Source organism: Lissotriton helveticus, chromosome 7, assembly GCF_964261635.1.
Source record: "Lissotriton helveticus chromosome 7, aLisHel1.1, whole genome shotgun sequence".
Classification (NCBI taxonomy): domain Eukaryota; kingdom Metazoa; phylum Chordata; class Amphibia; order Caudata; family Salamandridae; genus Lissotriton; species Lissotriton helveticus.
In genome coordinates this window covers 852,554,175-852,575,105 of record NC_136068.1, presented here as the reverse complement: position 1 = coordinate 852,575,105, position 20,931 = coordinate 852,554,175, and positions in this window count along the sequence as shown.

The window sequence follows — 20,931 nt, the reverse complement described above, 5'->3', positions numbered from 1 at the left end:
CCCTGTCTCCCACTCTCCATCTGTGTCTCCCTCCCAGTCTCCCACTCTCCCTCTGTGTCTCCCACTCTCCCTATGTGTCTCCCTCCCAGTCTCCCACTCTCCCTCTGTGTCTCCCTCCCTGTCTCCCACTCTCCCTCTGTGTCTCCCTCCCTGTCTCCCACTCTCTGTTTCCCTCCTTCCCTCTGTGTCTCCCTCCCTGTCTCCCACTCTCCCTCGGTATCTCCCTCCCAGTCTCCCACTCTCCCTCTGTGTCTCCCTCCCAGTCTTCCTCTCCCTCTGTGTCTCCCTTCCAGTCTCCCTCCCTCCCTCTGTGTCTCCCTCCCAGTCTCCCACTCTCCCTCGGTGTCTCCCTCCCTGTCTCCCACTCTCCCTCCGTGTCTCCCACTCTCCCTCCCAGTCTCCCACTCTCCCTCTGTGTCTCCCTCCCTGTCTCCCACCCTCCCTCTGTTTATCCCTCCCTGTCTCCCACTCTCCCTCTGTATCTCCCTCCCAGTCTCCCACTCTCCCTCTGTGTCTCCCTCTGTGTCTCCCTCTCACTCGGTGTCTCCCTCCCAGTCTCCCTCTCCCTCTGTGTTTCCCTTCCAGTCTCCCACTCCCCCTCTGTGTCTCCCTCCCAGTCTCCCACTCTCCCTCTGTGTCTCCCTCCCTCCCTCCCTCTGTGTCTCCTTCCCTCCTGGTGTGTCTCCCTCCCTGTCTCCCACTCTCCCTCTGTGTCTCCCTCCCTCTGTGTCTCCCACTCTCCCTCTGTGTCTCCCACTCTCCCTCTGTGTCTCCCTCCCTGTCTCCCACTCTCCCTCTGTGTCTCCCTCCCTGTCTCCCACTCTCTGTTTCCCTCCTTCCCTCTGTGTCTCCCTCCCTGTCTCCCACTCTCCCTCGGTATCTCCCTCCCAGTCTCCCACTCTCCCTCTGTGTCTCCCTCCCATTCTTCCTCTCCCTCTGTGTCTCCCTTCCAGTCTCCCTCCCTCCCTCTGTGTCTCCCTCCCAGTCTTCCTCTCCCTCTGTGTCTCCCTTCCAGTCTCCCACTCCCCCTCTGTGTCTCCCTCCCAGTCTCCCACTCTCCCTCTGTGTCTCCCTCCCTCTGTGTCTCCCTCCCTCCGTGTCTCCCTCCCTCCCTCTGTGTCTCCCTCCCTGTCCCCCACTCTGTTTCCCTCCCTCCCTCTGTGTCTCCCTCCCTGTCTCCCACTCTCCCTCTATGTCTCTCTCCCAGTCTCCCACTCTCCCTCTGTGTCTCCCTCTGTGTCTCCCTCTCCCTCTGTGTCTCCCTTCCAGTCTCCCACTCCCCCTCTGTGTCTCCCTCCCAGTATCCCAGTCTCCCTCTGTCTCCCTCCCTGTCTCCCACTCTCCCTCTGTTTATCCCTCCCTGTCTCCCACTCTCCCTCTGTGTCTCCCTCCCAGTCTCCCACTCTCCCTCTGTGTCTCCCTCTGTGTCTCCCTCTCACTCGGTGTCTCCCTCCCAGTCTCCCTCTCCCTCTGTATTTCCCTTCCAGTCTCCCACTCCCCCTCTGTGTCTCCCTCCCAGTCTCCCACTCTCCCTCTGTGTCTCCCTCTCCCTCTGTATCTCCCTCCCAGTCTACGTAATATACAACACCCTCCCTGTCTCCCACTCTCCCTCTGTGTCTCCCTTCCAGTCTCCCACTCTCCCTCTGTGTCTCCCTCCCAATCTCCCACTCTCCCTCTGTGTCTCCCTCCCTCTGTGTCCCCCTCCCTGTCTCCCTCCCTCCCACTGTGTCTCCCTCCCTGTCTCCCACTCTCTGTTTCCCTCCCTCTGTCTCCCTCCCTGTCTCCCTCCCTCCCTCTGTGTCTCCCTCCCTCCCTCTGTGTCTCCCTCCCTCCCTCCCTCTGTGTCTCCCTCCCTGTCTCCCACTCTGTTTCCCTCCCTCCCACCCTCCCTCTGTCTCCCTCCCTCCCTCCGTGTCTCCCTCCCTCCCTCTGTGTCTCCCGCCCATCTCCCACTCTCTGTTTCCCTCCCTCCCTCTGTGTCTCCCTCCCTGTCTCCCACTCTTTTTCCCTCCCTCCCTCTGTGTCTCCCTCCCTCCGTGTTTCCCTCCCTCCCTCTGTGTCTCCCTCCCTGTCTCCCACCCTCTGTTTCCCTCCCTCCCTCTGTGTCTCCCTCCCTGTCTCCCACTCTCTGTTTCCCTCCCTCCCTCTGTGTCTCCCTCCCTGTCTCCCACCCTCTGTTTCCCTCCCTCCCTCTGTGTCTCCCTCCCTGTCTCCCACTCTCTGTTTCCCTCCCTCCCACCCTCCCTCTGTCTCCCTCCCTCCCTCCGTGTCTCCCTCCCTCCCTCTGTGTCTCCCGCCCATCTCCCACTCTCTGTTTCCCTCCCTCCCTCTGTGTCTCCCTCCCTGTCTCCCACTCTTTTTCCCTCCCTCCCTCTGTGTCTCCCTCCCTCCGTGTTTCCCTCCCTCCCTCTGTGTCTCCCTCCCTGTCTCCCACCCTCTGTTTCCCTCCCTCCCTCTGTGTCTCCCTCCCTGTCTCCCACTCTCTGTTTCCCTCCCTCCCTCTGTGTCTTCCTCCTGCCCTCTCTCTGTGTCTCCCTTCTCCCTCCCTCTGTGTCTCCCTCCCTCCCTCTCTGTCCTCTCACCTGTGTGTGTGTGTGTGTCAGCCCTCAGCAGCCCGGGCTGAGACAATTTCCCCGGCCGGCGCACACAGCCGCACCAAGTACTTCATGGGTCTTTAAAAGACCATTTACATGTTAATTAGGCTTTGTTGAATTTCACCTCTTAGGCCCCTGCAGCTCCCCTCTGACAATCACTGGAATCCCCCGGGCCCCCACAGAGCATAGTCTTAGTCCGCACTGCTGCGGCTGTATTTGCAAACATTATTTAAAGTATTTAATTTTAAACACAGGTGTCTGCAATGTCCGCGGGCCGCCCACAAGCCTCCAGGGGTACTATGAGTACCCCTGGAGGCTTGTGGGTATAGCCAGTTATAGTACATCATTCCCTAATCTCATTCATCTAACATAAAGTTAGTTTCACATTGCAACAACCAGCTAGAAATATAGACAAATCAGGTTATAGGAGTTTGTACAACATTCTGGAAGTAGATGAGGATGATTGATTACAATTGCACACTTCTGAAAAAAACTTACGTTAATTTTCTTAAAAAAAGATATCAAGGCAGCTTGCTGTTCTCATTCAGTCCTTGAAATGAGGAATTGCTATTAGGAAGTACAATAAAGAAAAGAAAAGAGTCTAATAAATGGGAACATTTATAGGCACACCTAATAATGCATTCTTTACTTGCTTTCACTTTGATAATAATAATAATATTAATAATAACAAAGGGGGATGGATAACTGGAAACAACATTTGAAGACTTAAGGTTGTCTTCTTTCTTTGCAGAAACTGTAGGAAGACATTGTAACTGAAAAAAAACATAAGGGAACTATAAGTAGATTAGTGATTAGACAATAGCATACATGTTGTATAGGTAAACAGTCAAAATATCGACTACAAAATATTGAATGGACATAATATCGAGTTTAAAATATAGAATGGACAAAATATCGAATTGACAGAATATAGACATCAAAAATATCGTTTTTAAGGTAAGTAATGTAATATCGAATGTTAAAAATATAGACAGTTAAAATATCGAAGTATATAATATAGGTTATTAAAATTATCGAATTTTTAATAATATCGAATTATTTATAGTGTTTTTTATGTTATTATATGTGTGAAAAGTGTGTATTTATGTTATAATTTATTTTAATTAATTATTTTAGTTTTTTTAATTTTTGCGTAATTTAATTCTGTAGCGGGTTGTGGGTTTATAGGGGAATATGGTGGGAAGTAATTTAATTATAATTAATTAAATATGTAAATTTATTTATTGGTATTCATTTTTAATTAATTGTTAATTAATTTATATTTGGTAATTAATTAAATTTTAATTGGCAATTAATTCTAATTAATTGATTAATTGCTAATTATGATAATTTTACGAATATATTTTCTGTTGCGGGTTGTTAGGGGAATTGGGTGGGTAGTAATTTATTTATAATTAATTAAATATGTACAATTATTTATTGGTATTTATTTCGAATTAATTGTTAATTAATTTGTTATGGGTAATTAATTAAATTTGAATTGTCAATTCATTTTATTTAATTGATTAATTGCTAATTAGGTTCATTTTACTAATTTATTTTCTGTAGTGGGTTGTGGGGTTATAGGGGAATAGGGTGGGAAGTAATTTATTTATAATTAATTAAATGAATCAATTTATTTAATTGTATTTAATTTGAATTAATTGGTAATTAATTTTTAAATGTTAAATTATTATTTGTTAATTTGTAATTAATTTGTATTAATAGGTAAATAATTGTATTAATTAAATTTAATTTGTAATTGTAATTGATGTATGATTATAATATATTAAATTGGTAATTACTTTTAATTAATTTTTTATAGATATTAATTTATATTTTTTTAAATAATATATGAAGTATTTAATTTCCCTACTGTTGCACTCTCTGGGGTGGGAATAGTAATTTTTACCACTATGCTATCCAACGCTTTCCCTACTGTTGCACTCTTTGGAGTTGGAATAGTAATTTTTACCCCTACGCTATCCAACGCTTTCCCTACTGTTGCACCCACTGGAGTGGGAATAGTAATTTTTACCCTTACGCTATCCAATGCTTTCCCTACTGTTGCACTCACTGGAGTGGGAATAGTAATTTTTACCCCTACGCTATCCAACGCTTTCCCTACTGTTCCACTCTTTGGAGTGGGAATAGTAATTTTAACCGCTACGCTATCCAACGCTCTCCCTACTGTTGCACTAACTGGAGTGGGAATAGTAATTTTTACCCCTACGCTATCCAACGCTTTCCCTACTGTTGCACTGTTTGGAGTTGGAATAGTAATTTTTACCCCTACGCTATCCAACACTTTCCCTACTGTTGCACCCACTGGAGTGGGAATAGTAATTTTTACCCCTACGCTATCCAACGCTTTCCCCACTGTTGCACACACTGGAGTGGGAATAGTAATTTTAACCCCTACGCTATCCAATGCTTTCCCTACTGTTGCATTATTTGGAGTGTTAATAGTAATTTTTACCCCTACGCTATCCAACGCTTTCCCTACTGCTGCACTCTTTGGAATGGGAATATTAATTTTTACCTCTACGCTATCCAACGCTTTCCCTACTGTTGCACTCACTGGAGTGAGAATAGTAATTTTTACCCCTACGCTATCCAACGCTTTCCCTACTGTTGCACTCTCTGGAGTGGGAATAGTATTTTTTACACTTCTGCTATTGTACGGTAATAATATTGGATATTATTTAATTATATTATGTTACTATCTATATATGTTTTAATAAATATGATTGTAAAACATTTTTTTTATAACTTTCATTAATTATTTAATTATTATAAGTTAATTTAAGTATTTTTAAGTATATTTTAGTAACTAAATTTTAATTATTAATTTAATTTAACACTGTTTTTAATAAAGTCGATATTTTTATAAACTATATTTTTGTAAACGATATTTTTAACTCGATATTTTTGTACTTACCTGTTTGTAGATACAAACTCGATATTCTGTCTGTCGATATTTTGTCATCGATATTTTTGCTACTCAATATTCTGTCACTCGATATTATGTCAGTGATCCGTTGTATAAGAAGAAGTAAAAAAACATGTTAAACAGCAGGAAAAGTAATTCTCCAGAACCGATATGCATTCATTGTCATAAGCACTGTAAGGTGGATTTGATCGTAATTTGTAAGCAAACAATAAAAGTACCCTCCGTATGATGTACACTGTTTAGTATGTCAGAGCCTAATGTATAGCACATTACACCAATATAGTGCTGACATAGTAAATACCAGAAGGCTAGGAGGATTAAATAATCAAATGCAATTCTATTGAAAGAGCTGAACATCAAGAGCCTCTTTCATAAAAGGAATCAAGAATCTGGACTTGTACTGTTACTGTTCATCACCAGTGCGGATTTACAATTTTCCTTATTAAAAAAACTCAGTAGTATTACATCTGCAAAATTAGTCCCTAGAGTAATGCAACTCATTCATTGTCCGTGTGCTCATTTTGGAGGGGGAAGTTTGTGCATTCTTACCACAAGAATGCTAGACAGATTTCTGTCTGATGCCCAATAACGTTTTTCTGAATTTGTTTTTGATGGCCTTTTAGGACTCTTTGCACTTTACCACTGAAACCAGTGCTAAAGTGCTTGCACTCTCCCCTAGATTGGCTTGTACCCAATAGGCATATCTAATTTACTTGTAAAACCCTAGTATAGTGGTACTTCATGTACCCAGGGCCTTTAAATTAAATGCTACTAGTGGGCCTGCAAACACTCATTGTGCCACTCACTTAAGTAGCCCTTTAAACATGTCTCAAGCCTGCCATTCAAGAGCATGTGAGTGTAGTTCTAAACTGCCATTGCGACCTGGCAAAATAAACCATTTGCCTAGCCCAAACCTTACTTTGTAATATAAGTCACCTCTAGGGTAGGACCTGGACAGCCCAGTGCACAAGATGCATTGTATTTTAGAAGTCGGACACATATTCAAAGGTTTTGCATGTCCTAGCAGTGAAAACCCCTTAAATATTGTTAAGACACACATCGGAACACCGTAGCGGAGGAAACCGGACTCGGAACCACAAGACCCAGAACCACACCCGCCCCGTACTACACATCCCAGAGGGCAACGCGCGGTGAACGTCACCATAAAAACAACCGGGAAGTCAGCAGTCGGCGTCGGATATTTCGAATCATAGACGCGAGTCTGCATTGCCGACGCTTCAAGGAAGGTGAGCTCTGTATCGAGTGTGTGAGTTGTAGAAGCGCTGAACGCTATTGCTGGAAGGCGGCAACAAACAGACAGGACCCTGCTTTCACGGGTGTTTGTGACCCGTCCACTCCGTTGAACCTTGCCTGTCCCCGCTCGAGGGTTATCGAGCGCGTGGGACGCAGTCCTTTCACAGACCTTGCCAGTCCCCGCTCGAGGGTTATTGAGCGCGTGGGACGCAGTCCATTCACAGACCTTGCCAGTCCCCGCGCGAGGGTTATCGAGCGCTAGGGACGCCGTCCCTTCACAGACCTTGCCAGGCCCCGCTCAAGGGTTATCGAGCGCTTGGGACACAGTCCCTCACAAACCTAGCCAGTCCCCGCTCGAGGGTTATCGAGCGCTTGGGACGCAGTCCCTTCACAGACCTTGCCAATCCCCGCTCGTGAGTTACAGAGCGCGTGGGGCTCTGTGCCCTTCTTGAACTCTGCCAGTCCCCGCTCGAGGGTTTTCGAGTGCGAGGAACTATACTGGAATTCTGTTCGTTTTTGTTTTTGTTTGCCCTCCGTTGGAGCGTGCCAGGACTGACACGATTGCGGAGGACGACAGTAATAACACTGACCAGCTTCCTCTTTACTCGAGTGGCATTGTCGGCCATTACCTAGCACGGTGTCCTCTGTTGGTGGATGCTAGGACTGGCATTCATGCAGAGGACGGTTGGAGCCTCTACCGTAACACTTCTTTGTATAGTGTAGTAGCCTGGTGTGAGCCCGCAGTAATAAAGAGCTGGTTTACTTATCAAGATACGTCTGCTCTGTTTTCTTGAGGTGCGGATAGGGGTGTTCTAGGGTGGTGTTGAGTTACCCGATCCCGAGGAATCCAGGATTACATAATATCCGACCTCACCAACAACAATCACCTCCTGGTTGGGTAACAGGCCATGGCCACCATGGAAGACGTATTGGCGGCGTTGTTAGATGTCCAAAACGAACTAGCTGCGTCGCACCAGGAGACGGCGGACTTAAGAGCTAGGGTGGACAACCAGCAGAGGAATCCCTTCAAGGCAGGGGCTTCTACCACTGGAACGCCTGCTGCAGTGGTAGTGGAGATGCCAGTAGCAATACCTCTTGCCACACCGGAAAGATACAGCGGGGATCCCACCACCATCCAGGTCTTTCTAACGCAGGTGGTGCTGCACTTCTCCTGCAAGCCGAAGTCGTTCCCCAATAACCAGGCGAGAGTCGCCTTCATGATCTCTTATTTGGCTGGGAACGCAGCTCAGTGGGCAGTACCATTGGTGAGCAGGGACGATCCGCTTTTGTACGATTGGGAACAGTTCCAGGAGGAGTTCGTAAAGGTGTTCAATCGGAGAGCGGATTCCTACACGGCGGACAGGGAATTGCTGGAGCTGAAACAGGGCTCAACCGGGCTTGTCCAGTACCTGAACGCATTTCGACGCCTGGTTGCTGAATCCAAATGGCCCCCTACCAAACAAAGGCACTATTTCACCAGGGTCTGAGCGAGGACTTGAAGGATGTGATCGCACAGATAGACCCCCAACCTGTGCACTGCGAAGACCTGATCAGCCTAGCCCTTCACCTCGACCGGCGCGGGGGTGTTCATAAGAAGGAAAAAGTCCCGCTCGCAACGGGCCATACGGCTGTCTCAGAGGCGACACCCGCATCACGTTCCGAATCCATGGACATCGGGGCAGTCAGAGCCAGCCTTACAGCACTCGAGAAAGAGTCACGTAGAAAACAAGGCCTGTGTTTATACTGCGGCAAGAAGGGGCATTACGTCCGCGAATGTCCTGTTAAACCAAAGACAGGACGTCCTCACCCCGGTCGCATGTCCACTGCAATTGTGGACAAGACGGCGGAAAACTAACGAGCTCCTGGAACAACGACGGGGATTCCCGGAGTCATGGCTTTATCCCTTCAGCACAGCTGCAAATTCGGCGTGTAACCGACATATGTACATCCCGTTACAGTTGCTGGTACAGAGCTCAGGGGCCACCGGGTTGTTTATGGATGAGAAGGAAGCAGGACGTATTGGTTTGGCCCTGCAGAGGTGCGCGGCCCCCGAGGAGGTGTTTGCTGTGGATGGTCGCAGGCTGGTTTCTGGGCCCATCAGCCACCACACCGGTGACGTTGATGTGGTATATGGGACACAACACAAGGAGGTGGTGGACTTCAAGATCATCTGTGCTCTGCAGTATGGGATCATTTTGGGTTTGCCGTGGCTGATGAAACACAGCCCCACCATCAACTGGGAAACCCAGGAGCTGCAAATGGATTCCCCTTCTTGTTCTCGGTTCTGCAGAAGGCCAAAGGGGTCTCACAAGTACCCGAAGACCACAGGGTGGGTGGTGGCCACCGCTGCAGAAAAGGAGGTGGTCCTCCCTGAGGCATACCTAGCCTATAGAGACGTATTCGATGACGACCAAGCGGAAACGCTCCCCCCCATAGGGTCTATGACTGCCAAATCGACCTGGTCCCTGGGGCTGCGATACCTGGCTGCCGGCAGTACGCATTGTCCGAGCCTGAAAACATCCACCTCCGTGCTTATCTGGATAAGATGTTACAGGTCGGGTTCATTAGGCCTTCAAGATCACCCGCGGCATCACCACTGTTTTTTATCCCTAAAGCCAATGGGGAACTGCGCGCCTGTGTGGACTTCAGGGCGCTCAACGCCATCACAATAAAGAACCGATACCCCCTGCCGCTCATCAACGTGCTCCTAGAACAAGTGATGAAGGCCCGTGTGTACACCAAGCTCGATCTGAAAGGGGCTTACCATCTCGTCCGCATGCGGTGCGGGGATGAGTGGAAAACGGCCTTCAAGATGCGGTTCGGCCTTTTTGAGTACAGAGCGATGCCGTTCGGGCTGTGTAACGCCCCTGCAGCGTTTCAGTTCTTCTTGAACGATGTGCTAAGAGACATCCTGGATGTATACGTCGTCGTATACATCGATGACATTTTGATCTACTCGGACAACACAGAAGACCACGTGGGACATGTGGCTTCGGTACTACGGATCCTGCGAGAAAATTCGCTTTACTGCAAGCTCAGTAAATGCGATTTCCACGTGACAACGGTGGAATTCCTCGGTGTCATGTTAAGCCCCGAAGGACAAACAATGGCGGAGAGAAAGGTGAAAGCAGTGGCAGAATGGCCGGCACCTAAGAACATAAAAGAAGTTCAGAGCTTTCTTGGCTTTGCCAACTTCTACCGCAGGTTCATTGAAGGGTTCTCAGGGCTAGTGACTCCCATCATGCATCTTTTGAGGAAGACTGTGACGTTTCTGTGGTCGGCAGAGGCCGAGAGTGCGTGCCGTGCGTTGAAGCACGCCTTTGTGTCCGCTCCTATCCTTGCCCACCCTGACCCGGAACACCAGTACCTGGTGGAGGCAGATGCCTCGGATTTGGCGGTGGGGGCAATTCTATACCAAAGGGACCCTGTGACGGGGTTGCTGCATCCCGTTGCGTTCATGTCCAGAAAACTGAACGTGGCGGAACGGAACTACCATGTCGCCGAAAAAAGAGCTCCTGGCCATCAAAGACGCCTTTGCCGAGTGGAGACATCTGCTGATGGGGGCCAAACACGTGGTGTTTGTGTACACAGACCATCGGAACCTCCAGTTCATGACGGCTGCCAGGCAGCTGTCTCCTCGTCAACTAAGATGGATGCTGTTCTTCTCTGGCTTCCACTTCACCATCACCTATAGGCCGGGAACCGAAAACAGGAAAGCTGACGCTCTTTCGAGGCAAACCACCGAGGCGGAGTGTCCTCTACCGACCTTCGAGTCCATCATACGACAAGGTGCGGTGGTGGGTGCGATCGAGCCGGGGGCATTCCTACAAGGCATACAGAAAGGAGTCAACACATTCCGGTGGAAGACATGGTTGCGGAGGCACGAGGAATGGCATGTGCGTGATGGCATTCCAGTGAGGGGTCGTTGTGTGTTGGTTCCTACCACACGCCTACAGAAACAGGCCTTCAGGTGGTGTCACGAGTCGCCCAGTGCGGGACACTTCAGATTGGAGAAGACGGTCGACTACGTAGTGCAACAGTTTTGGTGGCCATCTGTGAGGGCGGATGTTCGGAGCTGGATTGCCGCATGCGTGACCTGCGCAGCCATGAAATCAGATCACAGACGCCCCCAGGGCCTTCTGCAACCGCTACCGACTCCAGCCAGGCCATGGGACCGCATATCCCTGGATTTCGTGGTTGGGTTGCCTGTGGACAAGGGGTATACCGCCATTCTTGTGGTCATCGACTACTTGACCAAGATGGGTCGCTTTATAGCCTGCAAGGGAGTGCCCACGGCCGGGCAGTTGGCGGTCACACTCCTGAAGGAGGTGGTGCGGGCTCACGGCCTACCCAGCGTAATCGTTTCGGACCGGGGTTCTCAGTTCACGGCGCGGTTCTGGAAAACCTGGTGTTCGGCTCTACATGTCACATCCACGTTGTCCACCAGCTATCATCCGCAAACTGACGGCCAGACAGAGCGCCTCAAGCAAACGTTAAAACAATACCTCCGCTGTTTCATCGACCAGGGTAAGGAGGAGTGGGTGGATAAGTTGTGGCTTGCAGAAATCGCATATAACAATGCCACACACACCTCCACAAAGGTGTCTCCGTTCTACAGCAACTACGGGCACAATCCCAGGTTCCTCCCTTTGTTACACCCTTCGACAACGTCGGGCATTCCTGAAACCACCAGAAGAGTGGCTCACATCCGGGACACAACGGTGAGCGCTAGGAGGTGCTTGGAGGAGGCCAAGAGGAAATACAAGGCGTCGGCGGATAACCGACGACGACAGGGCCCACTGTACCAGGCTGGGGATTACGTATGGGTGTCATCAAGGAACCAGAGGTGTTTTCCATCCTCGATTCATTGGGCCTTACCGCGTAAAGGAATGCATCAGTCCGGTGAACGTGAGACTGGAGTTGCCGGACAGTTTGCGCATCCACCCTGGTTTCCATGTCTCCCTGCTCAAGCCGTCGTTTGCGCCCAAGACACCCGCACCTCCACCTGTATGGGTGGACGGGAGCGTGACTACGAGGTCAAGGGCATCAGGGATACGCGCTGGCACAGGGGTAAGTTGTGGTACCTTGTGGCGTGGAAGGGCTACGGGCCGGAGGAGGAGTCCTGGGAGCCTGTCGCAGGAATTTGTGCGCCGCGGCTGGTGTCCCCTTTCCACAGGAAATTCCCGGCGAAACCCGGTCCGGCTGGGGGCCCCTGACAGAGGGGGAGTGTACTGCTAAGACACACATCGGAACACCGTAGCGGAGGAAACCGGACACGGAACCACAAGACCCAGAACCACACCTGCCCCATACTACACATCCCAGAGGGCAACGCGCGGTGAACACACGCAGAGGGCGTCACCATAAAAACAACCGGGAAGACAGCAGTCCACATTGCCGACGCTTCAAGGAAGGTGAGCTCTGTATCGAGTGTGTGAGTTGTAGAAGCGCTGAACGCTATTGCTGGAAGGCGGCAACACACAGACAGGACCCTGCTTTCACTGGTGTTTGTGACCCTTCCACTCCGTTGAACCTTGCCTGTCCCCGCTCGAGGGTTATCGAGCGCGTGGGACACAGTCCCTTCACAGACCTTGCCAGTCCCCGCTCGAGGGTTATCGAGCGCGTGGGACGCAGTCCATTCACAGACCTTGCCAGTCCCCGCTCGAGGGTTATCGAGCGCTTGGGACGCCGTCCCTTCACAGACCTTGCCAGTCCCCGCTCGAGGGTTATCGAGCGCTTGGGACACAGTCCCTGCACAAACCTTGCCAGTCCCTGCTCGAGGGTTATCGAGCACTTGGGACGCAGTCCCTTCACAGACCTTGCCAGTCCCCGCTCGTGGGTTAACGAGCACGTGGGGCTTTGTACCCTTCTTGAACTCTGCCAGTCCCCACTCGAGGGTTTTCGAGTGCGAGGAACTATACTGGAATTCCGTTCGTTTTTATTTTTGTTTGCCTTCCGTTGGAGCGTGTCAGGACACGATTGCGGAGGACGACAGTAATAACACTCACCGGCTTCCTCTTTACTCGAGTGGCATTGTCTGCCATTACTTAGCACGGTGTCCTCTGTTGGTGGGTGCTAGGACTGGCATTCGTGCAGAGGTCGGTTGGAGCCTCTACCGTAACACTTCTTTGTATAGTGTAGTAGCCTGGTGTGAGCCCGCAGTAATAAAGAGCTAGTTTACTTATCAAGATACGTCTGCTCTGTTTTCTTGAGGTGCGGACAGGGGTGTTCTAGGGTGGTGTTAAGTTACCCGATCCCGAGGAATCCAGGATTACAAATATGTTTTCACTACCACAAGGACAAGCTCTCCTATAGGATAACATTGGACTTGTTTTATTTTATTTTTTTATTTTATAAGTATAATTTTCAAATGGGAAGAGGTACCCTGTTCATATTTGGTGTCTTTTGACTTGGGATGAAAGGTTCTATTCAGTGGTGAAGTCGAGCTTTAATTTTAAAAATGCCACTTTTAGAAAGTTGCCCTTAGCCTTTTTGTGCTTATAGACTGGATTGGGTCACTTGACTGGGCATAACTGAGAGTAAGACTGTGTGAATTCCTCCCAGACAATCACACAATAGAGGGATTTGGTTTGCCTGGCTGGACCATCTGCTGGCAAGATAAGAACTTCAGCAGAGCATAGCCCTACTTACACCTGAATAGCCTGTGCTTTGTCTTCACACAAAGGGTATAACGACCCTGCATTGTCACATCAGCAGGCTTGGAGCCAGGGCAGGGGATGTAGGAAGTTCCATGCACTATAAGGCCACTGTCTAGAAGCTTCTCCCAACTTCCAGAACCAGGGCACCAATGTATAAAAGAATGACCTCAGACACCAACCCTTTAGCAGACATCTGGGCCTGTGGATACTCTGCCAGGAAAAAGACTGCTGTGCTGCTACAAGGACTACCACTCTGCTGGACTGCTGCTCTAAAGGAACTGCTGCCCTGCTGTGCTGACTGCTCCCTGCTGCCCTGTTGCCTTTGGTAGAAGAACTGGGCCTGCAACTGCATCTTGAACCCAGCTATCTAGAGTGACTCAAAGGGCTAGTCATCTGGTCTCCTGATCTGAGCCTCAGGGACATAAATGGCTCTCCAATGGCATCTGGGCCCCTTTTCAGTGGGCTACTGACCCCAAGTGGTGCCTCCCACATTCTGGACCCTTGGGGCAGCTCTCGACTTCTTGAAACCAAGCTTTTGGGCTCTTTATGGCTGTGAACAAGCCAGTTTACACAATACATCAGCGAGAGTACCTGCTAGCCCATCTCTTCACACAGGCAGCATTGATAGCCCACGGGGAGGGCCAACACGAAGCTTCTGTGAACCTGTCCATGACACTCGGCCTACTCTCGTGCCACGCCAACCACCGCCTGTGACGCTCTCCTTGCTCCCGGTGACCCTCTCCAACATAAACGAGACTCTTGGTACAAAACTTGAGAAGTTAAAACTACAGTTGGTCTAATCTGGGACTGTATCCAACCTGTGCTCTATTACAGTCGGCCTGAACTTTTGACTTTGACCCGGGCTGGTGCAACCAGATATCCCCTGTTCACGCTTTTAGGTGCTATTTTACAGTTTAGTCTTTAAAAAATCATAACCCTGGTTCCACCGATTGTACATTTGTTGTTTTGGTCTTATTTAATAAATTAAGCTCTATTTTACTGACCTAGTGTGGGATCGTTTTGTGTGGTGTTGTCACTGTTTTACCGTTTGTAGTGTTGCACAAATGCTTTACACATTGACTCTACATTAAGTCTACCTGATCTGTGCCAAGCTGTGTGTTAAGCACATGTTAATATGGGGTTTGCTTATGTCTTACCCTGACTATAATTGTGGGTGCTGCATGAGCAGGACTCACCCCAGACAACTAGTAACCCAATTTCTAACATTCACCAGATGACAATATTTTTCAATCTGTAACAAGGTGTTTAAGAAAAACAACAAGGTGATCAGTTGAATGGCTGAATCAATCTCTGCCATTAGTATTTACTTTGGACCACATTGCAATGCATCATTTTTATTGCCCACTGTTCAGCTTCATAAAAGAAGCGCCCTTATACAAATCAGGTTTGATCCTGCTTCATTTGGAACCCCAGCGGGAACTGCCATGGCAGTTCCCCTCTGAATACGTGGACAGGCAACTCCAGAGTGATTTAGGCCATTACAGAATGTAGCAACTTGATTCCTATGACACAGTGAGCACTGGACCCATGTCTGGGCATTATCTGTCAGACTTAGGTTATCTCCCTGAAGAAAAAAAAATGCGAAGGGTGGAATGCTTGTATTAATCTCAGTCATTGTTAATTACTCTGGGCCACAATTCTGGCAATCATTGTATACTAATTGTGCTACACCAAACAAGATTTATCTTCATGGAAATGTGGCTTGGTCATGCTCCTGTAGGAACTCGGTATGCAAAACTGCCAGGCCGTTTCCCCTGTGAAAGGGAGAACAGCAAACTTAGGTTGGTTTTCAACTTCTTGAGCATAACCAGAAGCTTGATTCCTTTTGCACAGTGAGGGTAGTTCCTGTAACCGGACAGACCCAACTCACTCAGGGTACCCCATTGGGTGAAACACAGACTTGATGGGTGACATTCTTGAATTAATCTGATAGAGGTAAATTATTTTTCTCACCCTAGTCCACAATTTTAATGCCAACAGTGTCTCTCCAGAAAAGAACTACTCTCACGCCAATATGACTTCTTTCTGTTCCAGCAGTCATGGCCCAGCCTGAACTGTCAGGCCAGAATCCCACTTAATAGAGACAGAAGCAACCTCAGATCTATTTTAACCTAATTGGGGCTCATCAATGACATCCAGCTTGATTCCAATGGCAGTCAGCATGGCGCTCATATCTAGCCATACCCGTCCCACTAAGAGTAGAGTGAATCAAAAGGTGATTAGTAGAAGGCATGCATTAATCTCAGTAACTGGTAATTGCTCTGTGCCATAAGCCAAAAGAATGAATGTTGCCCAAGACATAACCATTGGTGGGAATACATTGAAGCATCATGTTGTTGTTTGTTGCAGCATCAATGTATATGGCTCCTAGAAAATACCCACATATGTTCTGAGCTGCTTTCACTGACTGTGAGACATTCCTTTACAGTAAATGTATTCCCCTTACTGAAATGCAAATCATAAAAATGTTTACTTGCCTCAAAGCGTCATCAACTTTGTTTTATTCTCTGTTTCCTATTGTCTGCCTTCCAAATGCTCATTTAAGAACGCCCTCCTACTACAGCCTGACATTTAAGTATTTCACGAACAAAAACATGTCAAACCTTGAGAAAAAATGAAGATAGAAAGTGTACTTTAGATTGAAGGGAAGCTGTGAGAACTGGGGTACGCAATTCACTTATTGAAAAGTCATTGAAGCGATTGTGGATGTTGAATTTCTAAAGAGGCTATACATGATTATTAAGATACATCCATGCTCTAATCTTGATAAATGCTCCCACTCAAATACTTTGTGACATATTTGAATATATATAACTAATTAATGTACCTTACATGTTTTATAAAATTAGGATTTCCTTTAGTTTAAGGTTTATTGTACTTAGCATATCTGCTCTTTAAGCACTTCAAACGTCCTCCACAGAAATCATCATTTGGATCATACTATTGTTATGGGGTAGGGGTATTGGTGGATTTTAAATACTGGGCTCTCAATAGTTTGGCTTCCATGGCGTTGTGTCTAGCTAGTTTGTTAATTATCTCCTCAATGTCCTAATTGCTTCTTTATTAATGTCTCCCAATAGGACAGTGTGTGCTGTAGCAAGCAACTAAAACTGGTTCCATCCTAAACCAGGGTTATAATCTCTGACTAAAACTTTGGCATGCTTTGGCCAACCCTACCATATGGTGCCATATAACATACTCATATCTTTATATGTTCTCCAGCATGGTCCAAAAGTCAGAAGATATTTTGCAAATTGTTAGAGATGTGACACAATCGGAAATATATTTTCTTCACATTTCCACATATTTATGTATAGTGGAAAGAAGTAGCCATGATGTCCCAGATACGTTTTAGCCATCAAATGATATTTCAAGGTACGGCCTTCATCCCCTTTGTAATCTCCCTTTATAATATTTTCTCTAACTCACTCTCCATATACAGGGTTCTCTTCAGGATGGAGACTACGTACTCTTGTCAATTTCCAAGAAAAGGTTTACTGAAGTCTGTTTAGTTGTATCAGTTTTCTTTATATGTTTTGTGTCTTTATGAAATGCTATGTGGGAATTAGTAATGCTCATCAGTCACTGTTGGTTATCTAGAAAGTCGGTTTAACCTGTTTAAAGTTTAGTTGTTCAATATCCACATACATTTTTTTAGTGTGCTAAACCTTTCAGTTCCAGTTACTCAATAAATTGAGTGTGGCGACCCACGAAAATTCACTGTTTCTTAATAAATGTGGCACGGCAGAGAGGTAGGCACAAAGTCCCTACATTTACTTATCTTTGTTGTGTTAAGATAAATGTGCTTTTATTTAAGTAGCTGCCAGTTTTTCTTTGTGCTCTATCTACCTTAGATATCCAAATCAGATGTTGCACGGGGTTTAAATGCCTTTCTTAGTCTAATTTCAGTTTCAATTTGTATCGCAATTCTGTGCGCCATTCCAAGAGTGTTTTAACCTGTGCTGCACGTTTACATCTCTATATATTAGGACCTACTTCTCCTTAGAGCAATAGTGCAGCCAGATATATGGCTGGCCTAGTTCCCCATATGCAGCAGAGAACCACATTTGTTGGTCTGGTTAACTTTCCCTCTGACCTGCGCCAATTGCAAAATGCTGCTTATTCCCTTCTACTCCTCGGGATTGCCAACTGCAACATGGACACTTTTTAAGGGTGTATGTTTGGATCAGATATCAAAATGTTTTATGTGCCTCATTCAAATATCCATTCTGCTGAACTCGGACTATGAATTTATAACTACACACTCATATTCTAGGAACTGCTGTCTACATGAATTAAGCCTCCCTCCCTACCATCTACTTCTAGTCAACTTTTTGTAGTCAATAATAGCAATTACACTTCATTTCAGTCAATCACGTACAATCCCATAACTTGTTCCTGAGATTTTAAAATGTTAGTTTAATTTAAAATTTACAGACCTGATAAAAGCTTTTTGGGTGATTCCTCTTAATTATACATTAGACTCTTAGATCAATATTGCATTTGAATATTCCAGAAGATGTTTAATACTGAAACATTCATGATCAAGACCATTATTGTGATAATTTTGGTCAGTTGTTAAATTTGCATTTCCATCCATATCTGAATTTTAAAAGATGGTGTTTAGACTCTATGGGGTCCATTAGGATATCGGGCGGATTGCCTCCGCCAGGGTGGCGGTGGCCACCGCCACCCTGGCGGAGGCAATCAGTCAATCAATCAATCAGGGGTTTGTTAAAGCACAACTACTCACCCGTAAGGGTCTCAAGGCGCTAGGGGTGGGGGGGGGGGTGCAAGTTCCATTCCATCAAGGAGGGGGTCTGTCGAAGAGCCAGGTTTTGAGGTTTCTTGAGAAGATGGGGAGCGATGTTGTCTGTCTGAGGTGGAGCGGAAGGGCGTTCCATGCTTTGGCAGCGAGGAAGGAGAAGGAGCGGCCTCCCGATCTGGTCTTTCTGGTGCGGGGGACCACGGCGTAGGAGAGCTGGGCTGATCGTAGGGTCCTTTGGGGTGCATGGAATTTGAGTCGGCTGTTCAGGTATGCTGGTCCGGTGCCGTGGAGGGCCTTGTGTGCGTGGGTGAGCATCTTAAAGGTGATTCTCGCCTCGACGGGGAGCCAGTGGAGTGTGCGCAGGTGCTGGGAGATGTGGCAGTGTTTTGGCAGATTGAGGACCAGTCTTGCGGCGGCGTTCTGGATGTTCTGTAGCTTGCGGATGAGGTTTTTTTTATTCCGGCGTAGAGTGCGTTGCCGTAGTCGAGTCTGCTGGTGACCAGGGCGTGAGTGACTGTCTTTCGGTGTTCGAGGGGGATCCATTTGAAGGTCTTACGAAGGAGGCGGAGGGTGTGGAAGCAGGAAGATGAGACAGAGTTGATCTGGCGGTCCATTTTGAGCTCGGAGTCCAGGATGATTCCCAGGTTGCGTGCGTGGTCTGTGGGGGTTGGCGGGTTTCCGAGGGCGGTGGGCCACCAGGTGTCGCTCCAGGCGTCGGGGTTTGGGCCCATGATGAGTACTTCTGTTTTGTTGGTGTTTAGTTGTAGGCAGCTGTTTTTCATCCATTTGGCGACGGCTTCCATGCCTTCTCGAAAGTTGCGTCTGGCGGTGTTGGGCTCGTTGGATAGGGAGAGGATGAGCTGGGTGTCGTCTGCGTATGACACGATGTTGAGTCCGTAGGTTCTGACGATGGGGGCAAGTGGAGCCATGTAGACGTTGAAGAGCGTCGGGCTGAGGGAGGAACCCTGGGGGACTCCGCAGGTGGTAGGTGTGGGGTCCAAGAGGAAAGGGGGGAGTCTGACCCGCTGCGTCCTGCCGGAGAGGAAGGAGCAGATCCAGTCGAGGGCCTTGTCCTGGATTCCTGCGTCATAGAGTCTGCGTATTAGGGTGCGGTGGGAGACTGTGTCGAACGCCGCTGATAGGTCAAGGAGGATGAGGGCTACTGTTTCTCCCTTGTCCAATAGGGTGCGGATGTCGTATGTTGCGGCAAGGAGGGCGGTTTCCGTACTGTGGTTTTTTCTGAAGCCGGATTGGGAGGATTTGAGGATGTTGTGTTCTTCAATGAGTGTGGAGAGTTGGCTGTTGATGGCTTTCTCGATGACTTTCGCTGGGAACGGGAGCAGGGAGATGGGTCTGTAGTTTTTGAGGTCGGTGGGGTCCGCTGAGGGTTTCTTTAGGAGGGGGTTCACCTCGGCGTGTTTCCAGTCGTCGGGGAACGAGGCAGTCACCAGGGAGCGGTTGATGGTGTGGCGGAGCATGGGTGCGATGATGTCGGCAGCTCTGTTGAAGATGTGGTGGGGGCAGAGGTCCATGGGGGCCCCTGAGTGGATTGACTTCATTGTCTTCAGTGTGTCTTCGGTGGTGAGGGCTGTCCAGTCCTCAATTGCTGGTTTCCGGGTGTCGGGGGTGGTTGGTGAGGGTTCAGTGTGTTGGTTGTCTTCGTCGAAGTTGTCGTAGATGCTCTTGATTTTGTGGTGGAAAAAGGTGCTGAGTTTGTCGCAGAGGTATTGTGAGGGAGGGATGTCGGTAGTCTCGCTGGTGGGTTGAGCGAACTCCTTGATGATGCTGAAGAGTTCCTTACTGTTGTGTGCGTGGGTGGAGATTCTGTCTTCAATCGCTTTTTTCCTCGTTTCTCTGATGAGTTGATGGTGGGCGTTGGTGGCGGCTCTGAAGTTGTTGTGGGCTTCTGCGGATTTGGTGTTTCTCCAGGCCTTTTCGAGGCGGCGGTATGTGCGCCTGGATTCTCAAAGTTTGGTGGTAAACCATCTGGCTTTCTTGGCAAGGGTATTGTTGTTTTTCTTGAGGGGGGCTATGGTGTTGGTGCTGTCCGAGATCCATCTATGCAGGGTTCGGGCTGCGGTGTTGGGGTCGTCGTTTTCCGCAATGGTTGGGGTGGAGTTGTTGAGTGAGGAGGTGAGCTGGTCGTCGGTGATTTTGGTCCAGTTTCTTTGTGGAAGCAGGTGCTAGTGTCTGTGGATGGTGGGTGTTCTGAAGGTGATGTGGACGCAACGATGGTCGGTCCATGGGAGTTCGGTGGTGTGGCTGAAGGGGATGGAGTTTCCTGTAGTGAAGAGGGGGTCGAGGGTGTGTCCTGCTGAGTGCGTGGGCTCGGTCACGATCTGGCGGTGTCCAATGTTGTGGAGGTTGTCCAGGAGGCATGTGGTGTTGGGGTCCAGTTGATTGTCGAGGTGGAAGTTGAGGTCTCCCAGCAGGGTGTAGTTGGTGGATGCGATGGCCTGCGGGGAGATAATGTCCGTGATGGAGTTGGCGAAGGGTCCGCAGGGTCCAGGGGGTCGGTAGATGAGGGTTCCTCGGAGGGCGGAGGTGGGGCTGGCCAGTATCTTGAAGTGAAGGTGTTCCATCAGTTCTGTGGACTCGTCGGGGAGTGTGCTCAGGCGGAGGCTGGATTTGTGGACGATGGCGATTCCTCCTCCTGGGTGGGTGGGGCGGTCCTTCCTGGAG